At 41.6% G+C, this 24,868-nt stretch overlaps 1 long non-coding RNA gene across 1 annotated transcript; it reads left to right on the top strand.

The window, feature by feature from the left end:
• Positions 1–9,981: 9,981 nt before the first annotated feature.
• LOC133378198 (uncharacterized) lies at positions 9,982–24,529 on the top strand. The gene is made up of 3 exons (XR_009760915.1): positions 9,982–10,345; positions 23,440–23,505; positions 24,110–24,529. It is a non-coding gene; the product is annotated as an uncharacterized LOC133378198 (long non-coding RNA).
• Positions 24,530–24,868: the final 339 nt, after the last annotated feature.

The following is a 24,868-nucleotide window of genomic DNA, read 5'->3' as shown; positions in this document are numbered from 1 at the left end:
GGCCCCTGGCATTTGCCCAGTTATGCTATGTGCTGGCCCCAGGTTAGTCACCTTGGGATATCTAACCATATGCTCATCCTCCAGGCTCCCAGAAAATGGGCACTTTTAGTAGGAGCAGAAGTGGAGCCACCACCCCCCCGGAGCAGGCCAAGATGAAGTTGTTGGATATTCTAAACCAGCCTATCCATACCTGGTGCCCTTCAGCTTTTTATTTTTATTTTCTGGACTACAGCTCCCATCGTCCCTGACCATTGGACATGCTGGATGGGGCTGATGGAAGCTGCAGTCTGAAAAATCTTAAGGGCTCCATGTTTGGGAAGCCTGACCTCAGAGACACTGCCAAGATCATGCATGTCCAGCCCAACATCACTTTTAGCTTCAGTTAATAATGGTGCGATCACTTTTTTAAAAAGATCAGGCTATATAGTAAGCAGATTATTTGGGATAACAGGCAATAAATTAATCCATATAATATCCAACCTTTTATCCAGGGGGCAGCACTAGCCTCCCAGCAGCAGCATTGCTACTTCTCACCATGAGGGGAAGGGCCCAGGAGGAGGCAAGGAGGAGATGAGGTCAGGGCTCCATGATGCTCTGCCAGGAATGCCAGATGGGCTGCATTGGTGTGCTGCACCTACAGGCCCAACCTCGCTGTTGCCTCCGCTTTCTGGTAAGATGCAGCAGCACATCTGCAACAGAGCTATTCTTAAGCTTCTATCTGAATAGTTTGCATTTTATATTTCCCCCTGTGCAGTCTCATGTGATTTTGTTTGTTCTAAGAACCTTCTGAAATTTGCCCTACAGTGAGGATTGGTTTGGGAGTTCTTTGTTTTGCTTTTTAGCTGAGCCTCCCAATTTACTTCTGGTTCTACTCTCAAACTCAAGATGAAGAACAGAGGCAGCGCTTGAATTCCAACATTTACTTTTATAAGGGAAAAAGCTCCAGGATCCATGGCACCACCAAAGGTAGCCTAGGAGAGGGAACCGCAGCTTCGGCGGGATGCAGGAGTGCTGTTTCTGCTGCTGCTGCTTCCTGATATTCTGTTGCCACCAGTGCCTCCAATATTCAGCATGTATTGACATATGCAAGTATAAAATAAAATATGACAGCAACCACCATAGTACTTACCATAGGTGTATTTGCTTTATAGCAATGCAAGAACATCACAGCTACATTTCCCCAAAAACAAGATGCAGGAAAAAGAATACGTGTGTACAAGACTTTGGAAAGTTGTGTATACACTAAGATAAAAAAAATGTCACTGAATTTCAGTCTAGTGGGCAGCAAATGGGTGGAGCAGAGATGATTTTGTCCGGCAAAATGGAAATAATTAAGGAGCAGCAAAGGCAAGATTCATCTGTTTCTTTTTGTCCAAATAAAAATCATTATTTAATTCATCAGGAGGGTCATAGCTCAGTGGTAGATCATCTACCTTCCATGGAGGAAGTCCCAAGTTCAATCCTCAGAATCCACGGATAGGGCTGGGAATGTCCCCTGCCTAAAATCCTGGAGAGCTGCTGCCAATCAGTGTAGACAGCACTGAGCTAGATGAACCAACTGGTCTGATTCAGTATAAGGCAGCTTCCTGTGTTTCTAATTGTATGAAGGCACATGTATGTAACAACATGTAACACACTTCTTGTTCTCAGTTGAAATACTTTACTGTAGGGGTAGCCAACATGGTGCCCCCCAGAAGCTGTTGGACTGCAGTTCCCATCATTCTAAAACACTAGCTATGCTGCCTACGGCTGATAGGAGCTGGAGTCCACCAATGACTGGAGGGTAACCTGTTGGCTCTCCCAGCTCTACTGATTGCCAGCAGACATTATGGTCAAAAGTCTTCTCTTGGACTAAAAGAGAATGTGCAGAGTTCTAAAGGAATATGAATGTCATTAACATGTTCTCCTCCAGAAGGATACCCACTACAGCCAATTTATAAAATGTAAAATCATAAACGATCACCTTTTTTTTTTGAGCACCGGCCTCCGTTTTTTTTATTCCTGCCTCTCTTCCTACTGTGTCCGTTCCCTTTGCGGCGACCACCTTTTCTGCTGCGGTGCCTGTGATACCGTCGGAATCTTGACATCTTCTCTTTCTCTTACATCTGTGTAGTAGATTTCTGCCCCAGATGGAACAAGGTATCTTACTTGATTGGGGATGCTGAGCTGCCTGAGATGTTGTGTTGAAGGTTAACATTTGCTTGTGTCAACAGGTCATCATTTATGACATCTGCCTGTCTGAAGAGCTACATCATAATGGCCCTCTCATGGTACTTACCTCTTGTTTTCTGTAGCCTCAGAAATATTTAAGATGGCCATATAAATTCTTAAAATTCATTACTGCTATTCTGCCTTTCAGCTTTATGTACCCTGGAGAATACATTAAGTTCTTTGCCGTGCCCCTCTATAGTAATCAGAAGTAATAATTGCATGGTGTTAGCCAGATATTTCTCACCCCTGCCATTTTTAGCATTCCATGTTATTGTGGAAAAATTGATAAATTTTCCAAAAGGCATACAGCCAGTTCTGGCTTATTCATTGTAATTCTGCTGGGCTGTCCAAGACATTGTGCTTTCTTGGATGTTATCTGAGGATTCTTATTTCTCCAAAATTTAGATTAAAGCTCATGGAGATCTTATGATGAACAATATTTTCTCCTCCACCAACAACTCTCTCTGCATAGAAGTGGAGCTTCCCTCTCTGCCAGATTTCAGACTCAGAAGCAAGCCCATACAAATGCAGCCCAGCAAGTACATAGAAATCTCATCTCACATCCATTTATACTTACCTTGTCTCTGAATGTTTTTTTGCAGGAATACAGATACCAGGGAAAGGGCCTTTTCAGTGATGGTTCCCCAGGTTTGGAATACACTCTCTAGAGAGGCTTGCCTCATTTGCACTCTGATACCTTCACAGTGCCAAGCAAATACCTTTTTTAAAAATTCCAGGTTTTTTCATTGCTTAACTTTGTTGATCTGTTTCATTTGGATGCTTCTGTTATAGAGTTGCTATTTGGCTCATTTTCATGTAATAATAATAATAAATAATAATAATAAAATTTAATTTTTGTGTCGCCTATCTGGCCGAAGCCACTCTAGGCGACGTACAAACTAAAGTTCAGTAAAATACAATACAATACAGATAAAATACAATGAAGTCATTAGTCACAGCAGCATGAGATCAGTTATGCTATGTGCTGGCCCCAGGTTAGTCACAACAACAACACAACCCTAACAATGTCTCCTCAGTCCTACTGAATTCAGTGGAGGTTACCCCAGGCAAGGGGTTAGGACTGCAGCCTTAGTTACTGTGCAGTGTTGATAGCGCCATTATAATAGTTTAATTCCTAGGTGGGACTGGATTTAATTGTATGTGAATGGAATCAGGAGTTTCCTGTTGCTGCCTGTTCTTGTTTCAGAGGCTTGTTCAAGTTCTTGTCTAGATTCCTGATTGATGTGCCCTTTAAGTCTTCCATGACACTTATTTCATGACGTTTTAAGTATCTTATTATAAGCTATCCTAATAATATAGTTGAAGGGTGAGGTATAAGTTTAAATAATTAACGAACAAATGAATATTGACTGCACAGTCCATGCCAGCCTGAAACTAGTCCCTCAGTAGGGAAGCTGGATGTCATGAAGCACGCTAGGCATCAGCATGATGTGAACTGCAAACTATAGAAAATAACAATGACTGGCAAGTTTAATATCTGAGATCATGATAGATTACTTGAGTATAAACAGCCAAACCACTTCCAGATTCTGGCTTGCTCATTCAGTACTAAGACTGGCCAGCAAATACTCAAACTACACTGGAATACTGGCTAAGATCAGTGAATGTGTCCATTGTGACCACAAGACTAGATGTAGGCAGTAGAAGAGGTGCAACTGCACGTATGATCCCCAGAATCAGAGGCAGCCAAAGCCCTGTTCATGCATGAATGTAGGCATAAAGTGTGTAGGGGGAGCAAGCACACTTCCTCTGGCTCACCCCCCAATGTCCCTGTCGACGCCCTCTTCCAGTCTTCCCAAATTGTGCAGGTTTGGACACTTGAGATTCCAGTCATGCCTATAAGCCCTTTTCAGACCTAGCCAGTCAACACAGAAAGGTTGGGTGGAGCAGATGTATAGGTGCATGTGAGGACATCGGGGCAGGGCACTACCACTACCCACTTTATGCCCACTTGTGTTCTTCTGAATGCATGAAGAAGGCTCAAAAGTTCCTCAAATGTAGCACAACATTCTGAACTACACAAAGGCATTAAGGTTGCTTGTAAACTACCTGTTTAGTTTGGAACTGCAATCCTTCCTCCACTCACTTTTTATGGAGAATTCAGATTACTTCTCTACCACCCCACTGCATTACAATATTTTCTGCCACCATTTTTCAGACCTGATTTGTGGCTTCCCTCCCCCCAACTTAAAACACAACTGCAGTGCCAGCCTCTCCATTGTGGACTGTCAAAACACCATTATGATTTTCTAGGGCTATTGTGCTTTGCATTAGAAGATTTCTCTTCTGAGAATAATAGCTTCCTCAGCTTTGAATTGCTTCTTATTCAGCACAGGAATAATTCATGAATTGGCCCTTAAAATGGAAATGGACTGCCTTCAAGTCGATCCTGACTTATGACGATCCTATTAATAGGGTTTTCATCGTAAGAGGTATTCAGAGGTGTTTACCATTGCCTTCCTTTGAGGTTGAGACTAGCCCAAGGTCACCCAGTGAGCTTCATGGCTGTGTGGGGATTCCAATCCTGGTTTCCCAGGTCGTAGTCCAACTTAATCACCCTATAATTAGTCAGTTTCTGACAAACACTGCCAGGGAGCTTTAACTAGTGGTTTCCTCTAATTTTTAAATAGCTATGAAGTATCTTTAGAAGTATAAGGAATCCTAATACCGTGTTATCAAGGGTTAGATATAGATAAGAACAAAAAAAAGATAGGACCAGCAGTGAATTTAGCTGAAAGATCCGTATGAGGTGCATGCTAGAAAGATGCAAAAACACATTTCCTGTTGAATATGATCTTTCAGCAGTTTTCAAGTTTTACGAGACTCCATTCCCTTATTTGTCTCTCCGAATATCCATAAAACTCATATGTACTTTTGTCTTAAATTTGAAGTATCATGCTCTTTTTTAAAAAAAAAAAAAGTCTGAGTATACTAAAGTGAAACTTCAAGCATATCCTAACATGTTTGCTTGATAGGGATATTAGAAGAGCACATTCTATTCTCTTGGAATAATGGGACAGAGCAATGTCTTTCCGGATTTAGCCTCACAGAAAGGCAACTATTCACAACAATAATCAATTCTCTGTCTCAATTCACCATACAGTACACTTGGAATTTTTTATTGCATTTACCTTGACACCAACATTGTGATGTAGACTGTCAAAGACAGTGAGTTTTATTAGCTGAACATTTCTCACAACCCTTCTAGGTTCTAGCTGCACTATACATTTAAAGCAGTATCATACCACTTTAAACAGTCATGGCTTCCCCCAAAGAATCCTGGGAATTGTAGTTTGTTAAGGGTGTTAAGAGCTGTTAGGAGATCATCCCCCACAGAGCTACAGTCAGAGTAGTTTCAGAATCAATCCATCTCCCCAGGGAACTCTGGCATTATAGCTCTGTGAGGGGAATAGAGGACTCCTAACAACTCTCAGCACCCTTAATAAACTGCAGTTCCCAGAATACTTTTGGCTTTAACTATATAGAGCAGATGGACCCTTAATCAATCCATTGCGCCACATAGCTCTCCAGTCTGAATGACACACCATTTTCCAATTAGAACTGCCCACATTATTTTGGACAGGGGGGTAACAATGTCACTAAAATTCAGTGGCTGGTTCTAAAATTCTCCACAATCTTATCAGAATATTACATCAACAATATTCAGTCAGAAAAAACTAAAAAGCAATTATGAGTAACCATTTGATGAAACTATGCCACATGACTTGCTCAATTCCCTCTTTTTTCCTGGATGTGAAATTTGGGATATTGGTTTATGCAGAATCTACGTTTCACTCAAACGCTGGGATAAGCTGAGTGGAAAAGGGAAACATACAGGATACAGAATCCTTATTGATCAACTTTCACAGATATAAGAGAGAATAGGAGCTACACCAGTGTATTTCAACAGTTTTATGTTATAAAATTGGGGTTTGGACACAAGAGGGTTAATGGGGCCAGAATGACATGGATAGTCTCTGCTGGCATATCTTCTGTTACGGAAATTACGGTAATGGTCCAAGGCTAGAAGATGGTTGGAGAAGATGAATCATCCTTCTTCTCCTCTCCCTCCAGGCCAAGGAAGAGGCAACGTAGCTGTGAGTTGAAAACAATAGAAGCATTTTGTGGGGAGATTGACTGCAGTATTGGGAGAGAGAGACCACTGAGTGTTAGAAGTTCTGTAAGTTAACAGCATTAGGGAATGCTGGGGCATCTCTCTATCTCTTTCTCTTGCTCTCTTTTAATCTCTCAAAGTCTAATGCATGGAAGTGAATTTGGCTGCTATTTGTCACAGTGTTTTAAGTTGTATCTCTACCTATGCTCACCATGTATATTTGATAATAAATGCAAACATTACAAAACACCATAAGGATCCAGTGATCATCTTCCCAAGAAAACCAAACTTGGATAAGCACTGGACCCCTGGAACTTCTCATTGCTCAGAGAAGTGGAGTGAGCGTAATAATACAAATACTAAGTAAATCTGCTCCATGATGATGTGGTTTGTTGAGTTCCTATTGGCTTCCCATAGATACACAAGAATTTATTTTGTGCCAAGAATCCTGAAATGTTTTCATTCCTAGAATCATTCCTTCTTTCTTGTAACTCAGTAGAATACTCACTTTGGTGCATTATGATACAAAGCAGGCCAAGAACCATTTATTCTTTCCCAGTGCTCTATTAAACCGAAGATGCACTATTTTTAAAATAGAGAATTTTCTTTTCTTAGGCAGGTAAATTGATCCCCACATAAGAAAATACATTAGAAGTGAACCATAGGGAAATTAAATTGAAGAATCATGTCTGTACCCCGTTGCAGATTGTAATTCATGCCTTAAAAAAGATTATCTAATTTGAATCCTGCCTTTCCTCAAAGGAGTTCAAGGTGACATTTAGCCGCATAATAACCCTGCCAGATGAGTTAGGTTGAGAGGTAGTGACTTTCTCCAAAATGATCCAGTGAGTTTTATAGAAAATCATCACAAGAAAAGGGAATTGTGCATGGATAGTGTCATTATATAGTCTAGCCACTAGGTGGCAGTGGACCTAGTTGTATCTCAGTTGAGTCAGAGGTTTCTTGTGCAGTGCTGTTCTTGTTGAAGGGATACAATAAACTTTTTGCTTATCTTTCTGACTGGTGTGTTCTTTGTGCTTTCCATGACGGTCTGAAGGCACATGAGGCTAGCACCGGTCTGATCAGTGCCTGGATGGGAGACTGCCTGGGAACCACATGTAAGCTGCCTTGGGTTTCTATGATGAAAAGAAAGGCAGGGTATAAATGTAATAAATAAATAAGTGTAAAAGTCTGAGGAGTGATTGAATTTTTTAACAATGACCTTTGGTTTCTAATAACCAGCTCCATTTAAAGCAGATCAGACATCTGTGCTCATGTACTCTATGGCACTCAGGTATTGCAAGCAACAAGTACAATGTGTTATGTTATATTTATAGTGTTGGTATAGTTTTTGTGTTGCTGTTATATTTGCCATTTGTTTTTTCTCTATTATTGTATTATTTCACTTGAAATTGTTTTTGCCATTGTTTGACTTGCTGTAAGCTATTTCATATGCAATGTGTTTTTGTTTTCCTTTTTGTACGTTGCTTTGAGTCCTATTTTTGGGAAAAAGCGACTAATAAATGCTATTAATAATAATAATAAATAGTTGTGGCACTCAGGTACTGCAAGCAGGGTAAAGACATTTGGGCAGACATGTGCTTGCTGAATGATGGTAGATTCAGGTGCAGTACTGTACATACTTAACTGGGAAGTAAGTTCTGTTCACTTTGGTGAGAAAACTTCTGAGCAGATATGCACAGGACTGTGCTATTTGTCTATTTAACACCCACTATTTTATTTTATTTATTAAAGTATTTATAAGCCTCACTTTTCATAAGATATATCAAGGCAGCTCACAACATATAAAGATTATAAAATTAAAAACCAATAAAAACATAAAAATAGTAACAAAAGCATCAACAAATACTGCATTGATTGGAATAAAAAAATCATGTTAAAAGGCCTGTCTAAAAAGTTCAGTTTTCAAGAGACATCTGAAAGAAAGAAGGGATGGCTCCTTCCAAACCTCTATTGGTAGTAGGGTTGCCAGGTTCATGGCCTGAGACTGATCCTGTATCTTTAGGAGAAGAGAAAGTCAGCCAAGTGCAGGTGTTCTTGCAACCCTGTAATGGGAATGGAATTCTCCCTCACCCCTGCACAACTTTTAAAGATACAGAAGACCTCTTGGTTGCCAGGCCCAGCCTCCAAGAGGTCTTCTCTATCTTTAAAAGTTGTGCAGGAGGAAGGGAGAATTTCACCTTGTGGTTTTCCCCATTACAGTGTTGCAAGAGCACCTGCACTTGGGTGACTTTCTCTTCTCCTAAAGATACAGGATCAGTGTCAGGCCATGAACCTGGCAACCCTAATTGGTAGGGAGTTCCACAGGGCAGGGCCTGCCATACTAAAGGCTCAGTCCCCGATGGAGGCCAACCAAAACTCAAGGGCATGGGAAACCAGCAAAGGTGCCCCATCAGAAGATCTCAGTCATCAAGATGGAACATAAGGAGTCAGGCGGTCCTTAACGTACTTTGGGCCCAAGTTGTTTTGGGCTTTGTGAGTGCCTTGAACCTGGCATGGTAGCAAATTGCCAACCAGTGCAGCTCTTTCAGCAGTGGGGTAAAATGTTGCCAGTAATCTGCTCCTGCAAGCAGTCTGGCCACTGCATTCTGCAGCTTCTGGGCAGGATACAAAGGCAGCCCCACATAAAGCATCTTATAATAATAGTCTTGAGGTTACAAATGCAGTTATCGAGTCTTGAGGTTACCAACTGTAATTGTTGTACAATTGTAATACATCTGGAATTTGTTAATTAGATGAGCTCCACTGGACATTTCACATTCTTTTGAGAGTACAACTGTTTCTCCTTTCCCAAAGCAATGTGAAGACTAATTATATTTTGACTATTTTTCTTTGCAAGGACAGAAAGACTAATAAAGCTGAGACAGATAAAGCAGGGTCTCCAACTGCCTGAGGTGCTCTACTCATGCACAACCAAACATAAGATTAAGCCCCCTACAGACATTCCTCATGCAACACAGGGAACAATGGGTATGGGGGGCAGACATGCACAAGGATGTTCAGTGGAATTGTGTGCATGTCCCTGCCCTATCCACACTTTGAGCATTTGCGTGTTCAGGCACCTACCAGATTATACCTAATGTGTGAGATAACACTTTATGTCCAAACATTGCTGTTGTTCACCAGGATACAAAGCGAATGACTTTGACTTCAAGTTTTAATTAGTTTCATCTGTAGATTAACAACCGACACTTTAGCTGATTCATTGATAGGCAGTTTTAATTGGTGAGACTGCAACTTAAAGGCACACTTGTTTATTATGGGTGGAATCTGACTTAGCGTTAAGTGAATGTTCCGTTTCTCCTTGTGCAACTGAACATTCTCCCCCTCTCCTCCTCCCCCATGCACCCCCTAAATCTGTTCTGGGTTTCCCCCCAACCCTCCAGAGCAGATTTGGGGATGGCTTGGGGCAGGTGCAGGGGGAGAAGATGGGGGAAGTCCCACTGTGCTAGCATTAGTCCTTGGGCTGATGGGACATGGTGACTGCTGCCTTTTGATTCTGGTGTGTTACACTAAAGGAATGATAGGAACAATGGATTTTCCTTCTAACACTGAGCAGTAGCTTCTGTTTATTCAATTGTTAAGTCATTTCACATTTTCTTCAACATCTCAAAAAGGGGCTTGGAAAACATGCACATTTATTTACATTTAATAACTTATTTGGTTAAATGGCAGAAGATCATCTCAGCAAAATGCAAAACTGTTTAATCAGTTGGTCTGGGGCAATGAATAAGCATGTTAATTGATTCCATCTTCTGTTGCTGAGTTGTTTATAACTTTACACATTTACAGCGTTGATGTGGAATTTCTTACTAGCTGATAACAAGAGTCTCTGGGCAACTTTTAGCAGGTTGCTAAGGGACCCTGTGCATTTCACTGTTGGTTTTTTATATAAAAAGGGACTTTATTTTTAGATTTTCATGCAATGTTGATTTGATTGCATCAGAGGAAAAGGAAAGACATCAGCAATAACAGAGGGTAAGGAGTTCAACCTATTTTTATCTGGGAGAGTTAACTTCCTTGCGTCGGCCAGTTTATCAAGATGACCTATACAAACCATTGCAAGCAGCAGTTAATTCTTATCATGAAGAAAACCATCTTGCTGATGACTGTGGAATACAACAAAAGGGGAAGAAAGGAGATACTAGATAACTCAAATTGTATCTTGTGAGAATTCTCCAACCTTGCTTCCTTAAAATTAATTGGTACTCATTCTTTCTTCTACAGTTTAGTATTTAACATTTTGTTGCATTTATTACTGTGGACACATATGGAGCTACACAGTATTAATTCATGGATTTGTAACTGCAGGTTTCTGCACATGGTGGTGAGTCTTTAAATGACATGTATGAAAGCTGGAGATCTCTAAAGTAGAATTTGGGCTATAATACAGATCCTGCTAATGAACTCCACAGGGACTCACGAAAAACATATTCTGGATTTGCAGTTAGACCTTCCTAAAAGGGTCAGCTTCACACTGAGTCTTATTGTGCAGGTTGCATAAGCAGTGAGGTGCAAAGGTGAGTCTTGAGCTCACATAATCTCCCTCTTCGTGTGTGGAGCCTCGAGCTGCTAGAGCCACGAGCTTGTAGCTGTGTCTATACCTGTCCCACATCATCTATACCTGTCGCACATAAAGCCAGGTGTAGACCAGGTGGATGTAGTTTGTGGAGAATGGTCTATTGAGCCAAACTGGGATATATGCCATGCCAAATTAGGCCCATGGGCTGGAAATTCTCCTCTGCTGCTCTAGCATGAACAAAACAATATGTAACAGAAAACAGACACTGGACAGTCCTGTGAGTGATACCTTCCTACACAGACCCTGGTTCATACTAGTGGTTCTATGCATGATGATAGGAGCTACTGGGATGAGATCAGAAGTCTTTGGTTCTGTGTTCAGTGACACCCCCCCATGTGATGAACCTGCAGCTTGGAACACAGCATTCTCAGGCTTTGGATAGCTTTTCTGCCCAGTGGACCCTCCTGGTCTAGAAGGACTATAAAAGGGGTCCTGTTTAGGCTGGGATTGCCTGAGTAAGATATTTCCCTTGCTCTGATGTGCTTCTGTGTGTCCCTAAGCTCTTACTCCTAACCTTGGTCCTGACTTCTGGCCTTGGTCCTTGACTCTGATCCCTGGCTTGGGCTCTTGGTTCTGATTCCTGGCTTCATTCCTGAGCTCTGACTCCCTAGTTTAGCTCCTAGTTCCTGGCTTCTCTCTGATACCTACTTACAGCTCAGCCTTGACAAAAGTTCTAGCCAACTTCATGTACAACTTGCATGCCAGGGCAAAGAGCAAACCAGACCTGGGAAGATTTTTGTACCCAACCCATTTAGATGGATTAACAGATGAATGGATAGACACCATGAACTTGTCTAGTCATCCTTCCTTCAATTACTTGTTCTCTTTAGGTCTTTCTATCATTCAAATGCTTTGTTTACATGTTTCCACAGGAGCATACGGAGCACAGCATACATTTAATTTGACCTCTACATTCTGGAATTTGATATTCAGTATTCCAGGAGTTTGACTGTTGTTAAATTCAATTAACTTCACTTTTGATTCCCCGCCATCACAGCTGCTCTGAAGTCTGTTGACAAAGTGCTTGAACACTCCATAAAATACCTTAAGATATGTTGGTACAAAACTAGTTGTTTATAAGGTGCAGTTGGTTGATGTTATTTACTGTATATGCATTTCATTATGTTCCACACAAATCATAAGCTGTCCAGAACTGCCCACACAAATTGGAATCTATTCCTAGCAAGCACTGAATTCTTTCATTTGCAAAACAAACCCACAAATTCAATTATGTTTATCAGAAAACAGAACATCCAATATTAGTCAGTAATTCAAGCTGCATTGAAAATAGCACTCATGAGAGAATTGTCCCTAGATAAGAAGCCTGCCAAATTACAGATAAAAAAGTTTGTGGTGTTTTTTTTACTGGGCACCTTTTAATTCCCCCCCCCCAAAAAAGGATCAATTTATTTATTTGTTGGCAGAATTGCTTGAAATGTGCAGGGATGGTAGCTGCTTCTGAGTGGATGAATTGTGCCAAACTTCATAAGGATAGTTGCAGTGGTTTTCCAGCACGGGCAGCATTTACAGTTTTGGGATAGTTAAAAAGGGGTTCACTTAATTTTCTCCGGTTTATGTGCAATTTGTATGAAAACAGCATCATAGAAGTACTCCTAGGTAAGAGATCTGCTAAATTACAGGCAAATAGGTCCGGGGTTGTTGATTTCTTATGCTAGATACCGTTAAAGTTGATTGTGGGGTACAGAACTAAAAAGGAATTAACTTTGTTTCCTGCAGTTTTATGGGCAGCAATCTTATTATGAAAATAATAATCACATGTCACAGAGCAGGGATGGGAAACATTTTGGCTCCATAGGCCAGATCCTTAGCAGGATCCTCAGCGGCCTCACGGGCCATATTTGGAAGATGGGCAGGAGTGCCCACATGTCAGTTACCTGACTTCACAATGATGTCAGCCGCAAGCTGCTGCTAAAATTAAAGGTTATCACTAATAGGCAAAAAACCTTGCGGTTTAAGAACGTACCTATAGCCCACAGATATTTCTATCAAACTTTTAAAAGCAGGGAAATTGGGCAGCTATAGTGAATGCACCAGGGGAGCAGGAGACCTGAACTCCTCTCTGAGATATCATACTGCCCTGCAAATTTGTCAAAATGCAAACACCATTTGGGTTGGTCTTTCACAGTCCAATCCACTTGCTGTGTAGCTTGCAAGAATTTGGTAACATGTGCCTCTGAGCATATGGTGAGTGGTGGCAACACCTGCCATCTCCAAACATGGAGAATTACATTTTTGTATGTTTGCTGGTGTTCTTACTTTGCTTCTTTCCTGTGTTACTAATGTTTCCACAAAGAATCTAAACTAGGAAATTTTATTTCTCTCATTATTCATCCTAGAAATCTGTGTCAAATTGATTTTTATTAATTTCAAAGCCTTTTTATTGGTCAATGTCATATGATGGTGAAGACAGCCTTTTGTGTTTCAAAATGGAGGTTATTTTCTATTTCTATTTTAGGTGCATTAACAGTTGAATCTGAAACTGCTGTTTGATGTAAAACCAGACTGATTCCAATATGTTGCTACTTTAGCAATGACTCTAGCTGTTGGAAAACAGAGGATGCATGTTTTCAGCCTGCTATGTTTAAACCACTTCATTCAAGGCAAGGTGGGCATGGTCAATTAAAAACATAGAGCACACCTAGAATTTTCCTAGAATATAATTCCCCTCCCACTGTTTTATCTAGTACAAACTGAGACACTCCTGAGGTCCACTGGAGACTATTCTGCAGATGTCAGTGCAATTATTCCACAATTATGTTTGGAGTTTTTTTAGTGTAAATTTTGCAAAGTGTTGTTGTACTTCACATATTCACAGAAATAGAAACAAAAGAAAATGATTTCCTATAGGAAACTTCACGAAAATTGCAAAGTAAATCAGACATATTTAAAGTGACTATCTGAACTAAATCAACTGTCTTAATAATGTTGCTTCCTCCCTGATAAAACAAGATCAGCACAGCACATGTCTTCTTTCTATTATTTGGGCTGATTGCAGGTGTTGCCACCACTCACCATATGCTCAGAGGCACATGTTACCAAATTCTTCCAAGCTACTCAGCAAGTGGATTGGACTGTGAAAGACCAACCCAAACTGTGTTTGCATTTTGACAAATTTGTAGGGCAGTACAATATCTCAGAGAGGAGTTCAGGTCTCCTGCTCCCCTGGTGCATTTACTAGAGCTGCCCAATTTCCCTGCTTTTTAAAGTTTGATACAAACATCTGTTGGCTATAGGTATGTTCTTAAACCACAAGTTTTTTTTGCTATTAGTGAATTTCTCTGCTTTTTAATCCGGGAGGTAAGAAATGGGATCCTGTGCAAGTTTGCTGAGAATGGATTGATCATTTGCATGCTTATTGAGTTCAGTGGGATTTAATCCTATGTAATCATGGTTAGGATAGGAAAAACTGACCATGGGGAAGGAGGAGGGGAAGGGGAAAGAGGAAGGAGCTTATTGGAGGGGGCAAAGGAAGGGGGATGGGAGGGCAGGTTTGATCATTTGCATGCTTATAGAGTTCAGTGGTATTTACTTCCTTGCAATCATGCTTAAGATAGGTAAAACTGACGAAGGGGAGGGGGAAGGGGATGGAGGGGATTGGAAGGGGATGGAGATGCGGGCAAAGGAAGGGGAAGGAAGGGACAAGAGGGAGGAGAAGGGAGGGTGGGTTTGATAATTTGCATACTTTTTGAGTTCATTGGGATTTATTTCTGCAATCATGTTTGAAAATGGAAATGGACTGCCTTCAAGTTGATCCCGACCCTATGAATACGGTTTTCATGTATTCAGAGGTGGGTTTCCTTTGCCTTCCTCTGAGGCTGAGAGGCAGTGACTGGCCCAAGGTCACCCACTGAGCTTCATGGCTGTGTGGGGAATCGAACCCTGGTCTCCCAGGTCATAGTCCAACACTGACCTGGGGAAGGGGCAGGAAGGGGAGGGGAGGAGGAGGGGGAGGGAGGAGATTGGGTGGATGGGCACTGGGCAGAGGGGAAGCCCCTTTCCTTTCCAAAAGGAAAACCTTGTGAACAGTATCATTGCTTTTCAGCGTTTCCCCCACCTTTTTATTCTACACATGTAGCCTCCCAGCGAAATTTAAACCAAAGCCGTCCCTGGCCACATCCACACCAGGCCTTTATTTCACTTTGGACAGTCATGGCTTTTCTCAAAGTATCCTGGGAAGTGTAGTTAGTGAAGGGTGCTGAGAGTTGATAGGAGACACCCTGTTCCACTCACAGACTTTCAATAAAGGTGGCTGACTGTTAAACCAGTCTGGCCACTGGAGCTCTCTCAGTGGAATAGGAGTCTCCTCTCAGCACCCTTCACAAACTACACTTCCCAGGATTCTCTAAGGGAAGCCATGACTGTCTCACATGAAATTAAAGTCAGGTGTGGTTGTGGCTGCCTGATTAGTTTGTATAGTATTTTGAAAGTGCAAATTTGATAAATTTAGCTTTAAATGTGAATTGAATTTCTTCCCCATTACTAGCTTCAATGGATATGTTTTATTATGTAATAATAGAGAGAGATCATAAGGCTGCCTAGTTAGAAAGAAATTCAGTTGGGTAATGAGGAACCCAAATAAAATTCTCTATCTGAGTTACGAAAAGAGAACAACAGCTAAATGCAAAACAGAGCACCATTAGACATCAGCATTCCATTGTAAATTGTATCATGAGTCTGTTACCTGCAAGACTATAGAAACAGAAATCTCATTCACCCCATTTTGACAGGTGTCTGAAATTCTTTTTAGGAAGCTGCAAGCATGAGGCATGCCTATCTTCACTGTCAATGCCACTGACTGTCAGCATTCCCTCAGCCATCCTTGCACTGATTTCAACTGGAGGGGAGAGCCTCTGGAAAGCTGAGCTTCTCATTTCACACAAAATGAGCCTAGGGTAGAAACACACTCACAGTTCTGCCGGTCTCAGTATGTCTCCACCTCTCTCTTCTGAAAATGGGGCCCCACAACTCTAGTCAAACCCCACCCCTTTTTACTGTAAAACCTGGTGGGAGTAGCTTGAGTGCAGTTTAAACAAAAAAAAAAGCTTCAAAGAGATTTCACAACTGATCGGTAGATCAACCTGTTCCCCGTCCAGGTATGGCTAATGGAAACGTTTTGATCTGGCAACTAGTGTGTTCACAGCCCTAGTGCCCTCAAGCAAGACACAAAACATCCCAGCAGGCCCTAGGGCTGTACTCAGATTTTCAGGTTGTTGATATCACAAATCATCCTCCTTCTCAGGGCTGGTCCCAAAAGGCAACCAGGTTGGGCCCTGGCCGAGGGCCTCTGGAGCCATAGAGGCCCCTGAGGGGCCTCTCAGTAGGATGGGGGAGGAGTAGCACTCCTCTTCCGCGATCTGCAGCAGAGTAGCTGCTGTGGATCGCAGAAAGGGAGCTTCTTCCACTCGCCCATCTTTCCTATCTTTTGAGGCTTTGCAGGCTGCGCATGCAGGACTGCCATTAACTAAGATGGCAGCTGAGGTTTCCCTAAGGGGCTGAAGCCTCTGGTGCCATCTTGATTGATGGCAGCGATGCGCGCACGTAGCAGCCCGCCCAGCTGCAAAAGACAGGAGAGATGGAGCCAGCGAACGGGCAGGTGAAAGAAGTTCCCTCACTGCAAGAGACAGGTAGGCACATGTGCGCGTGCGTGCCGGGGCAAGCTGGTGCCCAAGGGCCCCGGCATGTCTGGAGCCAGCCCTGTTCCTTCTTTATGCTAATAAAGACGATAACGTTTGTCTCAGTGCTTGACCTGAAAGTAGGAATGCTTAAGGAAAGTGATTTCTGTGAATTTGGATGTGAACTAATTTGATTCTCCTGGATGAATGTGTGGATTGAAACATAATTATCCATCAAAGTCACACTTCTCCAAATTGCCCCAAGGAATGTGCTGAAATAAGTTGTAAAATGCATATTTTTGTGATACAATATATATTTAAATGCATAGTTTCTGAAATATATTTAAATGTGGATTTCTGTGTGTGTTTTCCACAGAGTTCGTAGCCTGTTACAATCCCACCCACCCAAATGAGAGCCATTAGGCTGGGAGACAGTCACTTGTCTAAGGCGATCCTGCATTCACAAATCTAAAAGCTTGCACAAAAGGCATCATATTGAATGCTTATACCTGAATCTCAGGCTGCTCCCAGATGGGTGGCTCCTAGCACTACCCAGTCGTTGCTATTCCATTTTTAAGCTATAAACTGAATTGCAGCTGACTTTCCACTCTATCAGGAGTATTCCACTTTTTCTGTGTGTATATCCTGCTAAGTTCCATCCATATAGTGAGCATGACAAAGCTGCTGTGGGTAGGGCCATTTGAAGCTCAGCATCCATTCACTATAGCCCTTGAAGTGGGTGCCATTTCACCTTTCATTTTTTTTAATATCAGTCTTTTAGTTATCGCTAAACTGCTTTTCCAGCTATATTTTAAAAAAAGAAAGGCAGGTATATTATGTATAATATTAACATCATTTCTGGTTTGGCCCTTAAACCATTGGGTGTACCCTCTTGGGTTAGTGCAGCCAAAAATCCCTCATATCTTCAATGTTCCTTTTTTAAAATCTAGAAATACAAAATGAAATGGTTTTCTCCCCTCTGTTTAAGTGAACAATATTTATAGCTTCTTATTCCCTGAAATACATCAGACTTCATTAACAATCCACCCATTTGTTCAGCAGAATTTAATGTCCTTGACTGAACAAATACTGCATTGGCTTGATCATCTAAAGTGGTGCCCATAAAAGTCTTGGCAAGGGTTTCATTTCTATATACTCTGTAAATTACAGTTTGTGCAGTGGAGTCTCCCTAATCAGACTTCAACAGAATTTCATTTTATTGTTGGGGAGAGGAGAAAGGCAGAAAGGGAAGGGATTTCATCTTTATGGCTGCACATTTTTAATGCAGATCTGGAGTCAACGGTACTAAATAGAAATGGATTTTTTTATACCAGTTGCTGAATTGAGGTCACTTTACAAATTTTCATTATTCAGAGTGCTGTAAGTAAGTGTCATAACAAGCATCTTGATGTCTTGCTTTTCATGATTTCCCTGATCTTGTTGTGTGAGTTTAATGGCAACACAGAATTCTTCATTCATGTCAGCATTCCTAAATTCATGGAATTAAATCCAGATTAGCAGATTTGTGGACCTTGACATAAGAACATTTACATACATGCAACTTCAATGGAACAAAAGGCAGTTAAATTTAGATACTATGATTTTGTTAGTTTGTTAATTGTGCTTTGTGAAGCAGTACTTCCTTCCACCAGTCCTGAAACCCCTGCCAATTAACTTAATTGGATGATCCTGAGTTCTAGTGTGGATCAACCTGCTTTAATGTTTCTATATCCAGAACATGATAGAAAATGTAGGATGTTGTGACACCCGACTACTTGCTGAAAGCTCATTTCTTAATTATATTAAAACATATTTATACTGAGATTTTAAAAAACACTGATAATTGCATGTTGGGATTCATTATTCACATATAAATTACAAAACCCAAAATATAAAAAGTATCTGTCTAATAGAATCTCCATGATCTTTTCAAGTGAGAAAAAGGTAATCACCCTCACCACTGCCTGACCAAAGGGGGAGGGGGGAAGGAAATGATCAAGAGTATCATTGCACTCACAGGTACCATGGGGGTGACCCGTTATATGGGGCAGTATCCAACAAAGTAGTTCTATTAGCTGAAGTATTTCCATTTGTACAATGGAACTTCTCCTCTCCCCCCCCTCTCCTTTCCCCATGCACCCCCCCTGAAAAAAATCTCTCTCTCCAAATCTTCTCTGGAGGTTGAGGGAAACCCAGATTTGGCGGGGGGGAGAGGAGAGGGAGAGAAGGTTCACTGTGCAACCAGAAGTCCATGTGCTCATGGAACTACTTTGATACTGTCCATGGTTTAAGTCAGGTGGTAAAGACGTGGCTGTTCAAAAAGGCCATTGGCTGATTGTTTTCTGCCTGGTGCTTAACTGTTGGAATTATTAATATAGGGTTAGGTTTGTGTGTGTCTTTTATTATGGGCTTTAAATTGGGGAGTGTTCTGTATTTTGAAATATTTTTGTACTGTTAGCTGCCTTGAGTTCCTCAGAAAGTGGGCAGGATATATGGATTTAAATAATAAATAAATAAATAAAATTAGGTCAAAGGCCTCTGTCATATTTGTACTCCACTTTAGGAAAATATTTATATAATGGAAGTCAGCTAGGAAATGTCTTAAAGAAAGTAATAGCTCAGGATCCTGTTTCCCACAGGGGCCAACCAGATGCCCAGGGGAAGCCCACAAGCAGGAGCAATACCGTAACAGCTTAGTTAACAAAGTAGATGTGTTCCTGGACATTACTTGTATAACAGAAACTTTGGTACCAGAGGTAGGAATAACATGGAGAGAATGGTGATAGGTTCCTACACCCACTCATAGATGGTGGGGGCAGCTTCATCAGTGGCTTGAAAGGATGCTTACCCAGCCTTTAATATTTTTGTAAGCCATCATGTTGTCAAGCATGGGAGCAGGGCACGGCAGTAGGACAGTGGGCAAGCGAGGCAAGGAAGTGAGGAAAGCAAGGATGATAGGTGGGGGCGGGGGCAGGCAAGTGAGCGGGTGAGAAGGAGGGGCACTAGTGTGTGGCAGGGGTATGCAGCAGGTGGGGGAGGGAGCATGAACAGGCAGGTGGCAGGGGGAGGGAATGGGTGAGCAACCAAGCAGGTAACGGGGAGGGTGAGCATGTGAGCAGATGGAGGGGAATGGGGGCGGTGACTAGTGGCAGCAACAGTGCAGGAGGCAGGTAAGTGGTTGAGGTGGGGCAGTGGCGGCAGCAGCAGCCTGGACAAGCAGGAGGCCAGGAAGCTGCCTAAACAGAGGCCGGGGGGCCTTCTGGAAGTTGCCTGGGGGCATAGGGGCTTTGGAGAGTTACCTCTGTGTGTGTGTGTGTGTGTGTGTGTGTTTGGGGGTGCCTGGGTTGTGTATGTGTGTTTGGGAGTCCGTGTGTGTCTGTGTTTGGGAGTTCCTGGCTTGCGAGTGGAGCAAGCAGGGGTGGTGAGCTAAGCAAGCAGGGGAGCAGAGACACACACCCCCCGTGTGTGTGTGTGTGTAACAAAGCAAATGATGAGTGGTATGTAAAATATGATAGTTTGTGGACTCTTTAAATGTGTATTTGGATAAGCCTTAATTGGATCCAGGAATCTCAGCAGACTCTCACCTCAAGCAGTCAGACCTGGAACAATGCACAAGCTGGAAGAGAGTTTCTCCATCTACCACACATAGGTGATGGCTGATCATACAACACGTTGAGCTTAGCCACTCTGCTATGTTTCCATCAGCAGCCACTATTAATAGCCATGTTTTTGAACCCTGCTAGCATTGGTAATGACCTATTGGAAATTAAACAACCTACTTGACAATAGGATTAGCTGCTAGGAGACAGTGAGCAGGAATTTTAATGGGCGGGTGAGGGGAGGATTAATAAAATGAATAATTAAGTCCAGAAACACAAATTTCTTTTGATCCAAGCAAAGAATACAAGAAAAAAGCATGATGAACCCAAAATGAAGTAAAACGAAGGTAGAGTTACCTGCCTTAGGCTACGGGGGTGTTGTGCCACAGACTTGCCAGGTTAGATCTATTCCCAGAAGCAAGGTGGCAGGGAGGTTGGCAGAGCCAAACCATTGCTTCTGCTGGTGCATTTGCACTGCACTCACCTTCTTCTGGTAAACAAAAACAACCCACCTGCAGGGAAGCCAGCACAGCAGCCACTTCTGTCGGTCTACTCCATATTGCTAAGCATCATGTATTGTTTATTAAATGTATATCCTGCCCTTCCCCCTCCCCCCAAAAAACACAATAAAGGAGCCCAGGATGGCAATCATGTCTATCCCTGGAACTACCGCCATTTAGGAAAAGATCTTATGAAGTTTGCTATCATCAGGATGAAACTTCAGTTGATGTAAACTCTTGCAGCTTGATTTGGTCCACAGGATTATGGCTAAGCTAGAAGTTAACTATATGGGCATTGACTGGCTGCTGAAAATGGTAGCTGCATATAGGAACAGAGGGGTCAGTCTATTTCTAGTCCATGTCAGTTTTGCATGTGTTCACTCATAAAACCCTTCCACCCCATTTCTGCATTAATCTGCAATTTTAAAAAAATCTGCATGGGCATTTGTATTTACACCTAGCACAAAACTGAGACAACATACTTTTTCTGTCTCAGCTGCAGAACAGCTGCATTTTTTTGTATGCCACTTAGAGACTTTTCAATATAAAGCGGTTTAGAATGGCTTTTAAAATAAATAAATAAATAAATACTGTTTAAATACATATTTGACCTCAACATATTTTTCTAAATGTATTTTATCCTAAAATAAACATTTTTCATGCTTTTGGGTATGCTCTTTGAGCCAAGAATTGTATCACAAAATTCAGAGAAGGGTGAATTCCAAAGGATATTTATGTTCTACATATTAGTCCAGGAGATGTGGATCAGGTCAGTTTGCATCAGAATTCATAGACATCAAATTCCTCCAACATCCCTAGATTTTCCTCTCCTTAACAACTTGAAGAACATACCTTGGGTATGTCCACAGGGACATTTGGCTTTTCTTCCTTTGAACAGCAGACTCCCCCTCAGGTTCAAAAATGGTTTGACATGTGGTTTCGGGGGCTGCTGTTTAAGAAACACAAGCCCAATCTCTGTCTGAGTTTGTGGAACTCAGTAAGAAGTCCTTTGGATCCCAGCCCTTGTGCTGTGATGTCACAATGCCTTGTGTTTCCCAGCCACTACCACCACCACTGCTAGTAGCAGCCAATGATCTGAAATGACAGTGGAAAAAATAGATAACTTCATGGCCTCATGACACGAGTTAAGTTCCACTGCAGGGGTAAACAACCTGTGGCCTTTCTGGTATTTTTGGACTGCAACTCCCATCATCCCTAACCACTGTCTATGGTGGGATGGGGCTGTTGGGAGTTGGAGTCCAACAAACTCTGGAGGGTGACAGGTTGGCCACCGCTATTCTACTACATGTTAAGAGGAAAATGGCAAGCTACACATGCAGTTTACCAGTTTCTCCAGCAATTAGGTCCCGCTTGTGGGCTTTCCAGGGGCAATTGGTTGGCCATTGTGAGAACAGAATGTTGGACCGAATGGGCCATTGGTCTGATCCAGCAGGCTCTTCTTTTGTTCTTATGTTCTTATGTTAATTATTCATTTAGTGTAATGTACAGTTGAGCCATTAGTCTCCATTACGCACTGCCCTTGCATCATGATAACAGACCAGCAAGTTGCTGTAAAGATGTAGCACAAACAACTGAAAATATTTAAAAGGTTTTACAGTCATTCTCCCTGGCCAAATTCTGTGAAGAGAGGCTAAGGTCTCTAATTAGTCATCCTCCACACCTGCAACACATTACAACACCCAGGATTCTTTGGGGAAACCCATGACAGTTAAAAGCACAACTGGCTAAAATGGCTACAACTTACTTGCAAAACTGCCCATATTATAAAATTCTGAGTTATGAATGTGCTTACAGGGTTACAGAGGAGCAATCCAAGAGACAGGACAAGAGCTGTGTAGGATCAGAAGCAGAAAGATAAAGGTCATATCCCACCAGAAAATAATCCAGAAACAGAACTGATAACAATTATGGGTCAGAGTCAAGGATTCAAGCGGGAGTCAAGGAAGCCTGGATCAGAGATAGCAAGGGAATTTTTGTGAATGCCTGGGGCAGGAGGGAGGGAGAATTTTTTTTTTTATGATCATGATGATTAAATCTATTAAATTTATTACCCACCCTTCACCAAATGGTCCTAGGGTGGGTCACAACAATATAAAATATAATACTAAAAACAGTTTAAAACAAATGTGACATTTACATTTTTTGATCCTGTGCTCAGACAAGTTTAAAATTGGCAGTGTGGTGCCTTATCCAACAAAGTTTTCTTGTTCTTCTCAACACATAGGAAGGAACATTAAAAGAGGAGAATTTTTGAAATAGTCTTGGCCAGACCATCTTGGGAGCAAGTGATTTGGAAAAATCTCACAGTCACACAGCACAGGATCTATGAAATTTCATGACTGCAAATTTTTATTCCTTCTGAATATACAGAAAGGAAAGGTATAAAAAGGGAGACTGGCCATCTGGGGAAAAAAAATATTCTCCAAGCCTTTTTCTGGGAAACATCGCATAGAAAATTGGCAACAGTTCAGCAACAGGGGATGAGGAAAGAGGAATTATAGAGACTTGAATCACTATGACACACATATGCAATGTGAGGGGAAAATATTTTTCATACTGATTCATCTTTTAAAGAAGTATCAATATCTATTTTTCTTATCTCAGCAAAAGTAAACAAAGAATATTAGGACTGCAGTGGATTTTAGCACCCATATTTTAGACATGAATTTGACAACAGGCTATAGCTGAAATCTTGTCTGTCTGTTCTTTCCTGGAACCACTTCTGTATTTATCACAGCTATCCAACAGGCAGAAATTCAGAAGACACAGTTTTCCCTAACATGGAGATATGATGATGGAGGAGGTAAACTTCATTTGTTTAATTTCTGCCTTTGGTGCTATTGTTAAGCACACAGAACCACTGCCAGAGGGTAAGAGGGGTTTCAGATTATAGAGAAGAGAGGCAGTAATATTGAAAAGAATGACTATACCTAGGCAAGCAAGTGGTTCAGTGCTAGGAACTGTGGAAATGTGTCATATGTCTGAGAGCTGCACTTAATTTGCATCTTTGACTCATCTGTATACAGACACACACACTCTTGACATAATCATACACACTTGCTATAATTATACACACATCATTCCTTCTGTCCTTTGCTCATGTCCTCTTCTTTGCTGATCTGTGCAGCTCAGGTGAGGAGGGCAAATTTGTTCATTCCTATCATGGCACAGCGGGCAGGTAGATTTAAACCTCCTTGCCTATTGGGTTGGGACAGAGATGAAAATAACTCATCCTGGTTCAGGGATGAAGTGAGGAGGGCCATGGCCTGGGGGAGCTTGTGTATCCTGGGAACAGTGCTGGGGGGCTGTGGATGAGGTTTCCCATGTCTGTCAAACAAGGTTTTACAAAGCAGCATCCTGAGTAGAATTTATGTAGCCAGAAACTAACCACACCATTTTCCCACTAGGCAATCCAATGCAAAGTTGAGCTTGTACCTTTCAGCATACCATCGTAAAACTTATTTTTCCTAAGGATGCTTTTTACATTCTTCACTGGCTCTGAAGGAAGCTGAAGCTCTTGAAACATAAATATCTGCATGCCTATGTGCACGCAAACCTTCCCCCACTATCAAGTAAGATCCAGACAGTGCAAATAATTAAACAAATCATTCTGTTGTAGACACGGCTCCTACAGAGATTACCCCAAGAGATAAGCAATTGTTGATGAAAATGAAGTACCATTGACCGATCGAATGTATCTCAGTCACAGAGTCCATGTAAGAGATGAATCCGATAAAGCAGAATGGATTCCAAAGGCAGAGGCGAGAGCCAGCACCCTGGAGCACTGCAACAGAAATGCTGACATTGATGAACTCAGGCATTCATAAATAAACCATCTTACAACCATTGTGAAAGAAAGAAAGAAAGAAAGAAAGAAAGAAAGAAAGAAAGAAAGAAAGAAAGAAAGAAAGAAAGAAAGAAAGAAAGAAAGAAAGAAAGGAAAATCCATTAACGCCTGTCTGTGACAATCCTATATCAGATAGAGGAAGAGTGAAATGTAATACATTCATTAAGTCAAAGATGCTCTCAATTCTCTGCATTTTTCTATTGGGCTGGAATTTCAGTTGGAATCAACTTAGAATCATAAATGAAAAAAAATGACAGTTGCTGTGTCTCATTTTTATTCATCCCTCCCCCAATCTAGACACACAAAACAGTGTTGTGCA

The sequence above is a fragment of the Rhineura floridana genome, chromosome 2, assembly GCF_030035675.1.
Source record: "Rhineura floridana isolate rRhiFlo1 chromosome 2, rRhiFlo1.hap2, whole genome shotgun sequence".
In the NCBI taxonomy this organism is placed as follows: domain Eukaryota; kingdom Metazoa; phylum Chordata; class Lepidosauria; order Squamata; family Rhineuridae; genus Rhineura; species Rhineura floridana.
Note: the sequence above shows the minus strand (reverse complement) of the source record. Positions and strands in the feature narration are given on the sequence as shown.